This window comes from Phocoena phocoena, chromosome 3, assembly GCF_963924675.1.
Source record: "Phocoena phocoena chromosome 3, mPhoPho1.1, whole genome shotgun sequence".
Taxonomy (NCBI): domain Eukaryota; kingdom Metazoa; phylum Chordata; class Mammalia; order Artiodactyla; family Phocoenidae; genus Phocoena; species Phocoena phocoena.
This window is the reverse complement of record NC_089221.1, coordinates 87,473,693-87,476,857: the sequence shown is the minus strand read 5'-3', so window position 1 is coordinate 87,476,857 and position 3,165 is coordinate 87,473,693. Positions and strand designations below refer to the sequence as shown.

At 41.6% G+C, this 3,165-nt stretch overlaps 1 pseudogene; it reads left to right on the top strand.

Annotated features, from left to right (window-relative positions):
• The first annotated feature begins 596 nt into the window (after positions 1-596).
• On the top strand, positions 597-1,983 carry LOC136119926 (elongation factor 1-alpha 1 pseudogene; annotated as a pseudogene).
• The last annotated feature ends 1,182 nt before the right edge of the window (positions 1,984-3,165 follow it).

Here is a 3,165-nt window from a genome sequence, read left to right as displayed (position 1 = left end):
AAAACAATATCTAGAGTGTTTTCTTAACCCAGTACTTTATGAAAAGATCAAAGGCTGTATTGAGAACCCAAATTCACACTGTGCAAGGAGACCTACACGAATTTGATAATCTCTCTACATGTATAATTATATATAGATATATAAAAATATCTATGCATGTGTGCACACACACATGCACGCATATCTATGTATCCTGAAGAAAGAAATTGGTGGCAGATTCTAAATGTAGCAAACACTGCCCTGCATTGGAGGGTATGATATGGGTTATCCTAGGGTAATCTTGGTTTTACTCCTGGCTGCATAGCTTTCTAAGCCTGATTTTCCTGCCTTTTAAGGAATTTATGAGTTACTTACAATCATTGTAAACCATCCCCCTTTGCTTAAACCTAGCTACAGTGACTTTACAAGTTCATACTAATGACAAACGCTTTGTATATACTATATATTATTATTATATTTATAATCTGAATAATCAGAAAGTTTACTTCATTTAAAATGTGTCCATTTAAACACTGAAAAAAACTTTTTGCTTTTTCGCAACGGGTTTGCTGCCAGGACACAGGTGTTGTGAAAAACACTGCTAAACCTAAGCAAAAATGGGAAAGGAGAAGATCCACATCAACATCGTTGTCATCAGACACGTAGATTCGGGGAAGTCCACCACTACTGGCCATCTGATCTACAAATGTGGTGGGATCGACAAGAGAACCATTGAAAAGTTCGAGAAGGAGGCTGCCGAGATGGGGAAGGGCTCCTTCAAGTATGCCTGGGTCTTGGACAAACTGAAAGCTGAATGTGAGTGTGGTATCACCACTGATATCTCCCTATGGAAATTCGAGACCAGCAAGTACTATGTGACCATCATTGATGCCCCAGGACACAGAGAATTCATCAAAAACATGATTACAGGCACATCCCAGGCTGACTGTGCTGTCCTGATTGTTGCTGCTGGTGTTGGTGAATTTGAATCAGGTATTTCCAAGAATGGGCAGACCTGTGAGCATGGCCTTCTGGCCTACACTCTGGGTGTGAAACAGCTAATTGTTGGAGTTAACAAAATGGATTCCACCGAGCCACCCTACAGCCAGAAGAGATATGAGGAAATTGTAAAGGAAGTCAGCACCTACATTAAGAAAATTGGCTACAACCCCGACACAGTAGCATTTGTGCCAATTTCTGGCTGGAATGGTGACAACATGCTAGAGCCAAGTGCTAACATGCTGTGGTTCAAGGGATGGAGAGTCACCCGTAAAGGTGGCAATGCCAGTGGAACCACACTGCTTGAAGCTCTGCATTGCATCCTGCCACCAACTTGCCCAACTGACAAGCTCTTGTGTTTGCCCCTCCAGGACGTCTACAAAATTGGTGGTATTGGCACTGTCCCTGTGGGTCTAGTGGAGACTGGTGTTCTCAAACCTGGCATGGTGGTCACCTTTGCTTCAGTCAATGTGACAACTGAAGTGAAGTCTTTTGAAATGCACCATGAAGCTTTGAGTGAAGCCCTTCCTGGGGACAATGTGGGCTTCAATGTCAAGAACATGTCTGTCAAAGATGTTTGTCGTGGCAATGTGGCTGGTGACAGCAAAAATGACCCACCAATGGAAGCAGCTGGCTTCACAGCTCAGGTGATTATCTTGAACCATCCAGGCCAAATCAGTGCTGGCTATGCACCTGTGCTGGATTGTCACACAGCTCACTTTGCCTGCAAGTTTGCTGAGCTGAAGGAGAAGATTGATCATCATTCTGGGAAAATGCTGGAAGATAGCCCCAAATTCTTAAAATCTGCTGATGCTGCCATCGTTGATATGGTTCCTGGTAAACCCATGTGTGTTGAGAGCTTCTCTGACTATCCTCCTCTAGGCCACTTTGCTGTTCATGACATGAGACAGACGGTTGCTGTGGGTGTCATCAAAGCAGTGGACAAGAAGGCAGCTGGAGCTGGCAAGGTCCAAGTCTGCCCAGAAAGCTCAGAAGGCTAAATGAATATTATCCCCAATACCTGCCACCCCAGTCTTAATCAGTGGTGGAAGAAGGGTCTCAGAACTGTTTGTCTCAATTGGCCATTTAAGTTTAATAGCAAAAGACTGGTTAATGATAACAATGCATCGTAAAACCTTCAGAAGGAAAGGAGAATGTGTTGTGGACCATTTGTTTTGTGTGTGGCAGTTTTAAGTTTTTAAAATCAGTACTTTTTAATGGAAACAACTTGACCAAAAATCTGTCACAGAATTTGAGACCCATTAAAAAAGTTTAATGAGAGGGGCTTCCCTGGTGGCACAGCGGTTGAGAGTCTGCCTGCCGATGCAGGGGACACAGGTTCGTGTCCCGGTCCGGGAGGATCCCACGTGCCGCGGAGCGGCTGGGCCCGTGAGCCATGGCCGCTGAGCTTGCGCGTCTGGAGCCTGTGCTCCGCAACGGGAGAGGCCACAACAGTGAGACGCCTGCGTACCGCAAAAAAAAAAAAAAAAAAAATCCTTTAGAGCTAAAGCTAGATACAGCCACTAAAGAACATAGCCTAAATTATTGTCAGAAAGTTAATGCCTTTTTAAAATCTGTTTATTTTCTATTTGTAGAATTATTAACATGGAATAGGACAAAAGTTTGCTTCTATTTGAAGAAAAATAGAATGATAGTTGAATATTCTATAGTCATTGATTTTTTGCCCAACTAGTACCTAATACATAATAACCTCTAATTAGATGCTTTGTAAGTAGATACACTAACTTTAATTTATTTTCTAAAATTATCTCTCACTCTTCTAAAGAATCATAGCCCTCTTATTATAATAGAATTTAGAGTGATAGAAAGATTACCCATATATAGTTGACATTAGGACTCTCTAGGTTTGTCAAGTAACAATTTCTTGTAGAATGTTCTGCAAGTAGTATATCTCGATATAAAACTGTATTACATTTCATTTCATCAACAGCATCCTTACCTACAAAATAATTACTATACAACTATCTATACAAAGTACAGTACTAAATGTCAGGACTCAACAGACAAGCTCTCCAAGGTCCTCATCCTAGGGATGGTTCCAGGCTAATGATATAGATCTTAATAAACGCTGGGGAAAATTAAAAGAGGGATAGAATTCCATGGGAAGAGATGATAAGAGAAATTTTAAAGGTGAAATGAGTCTTGACCTGTATTGTGAAGAAAATG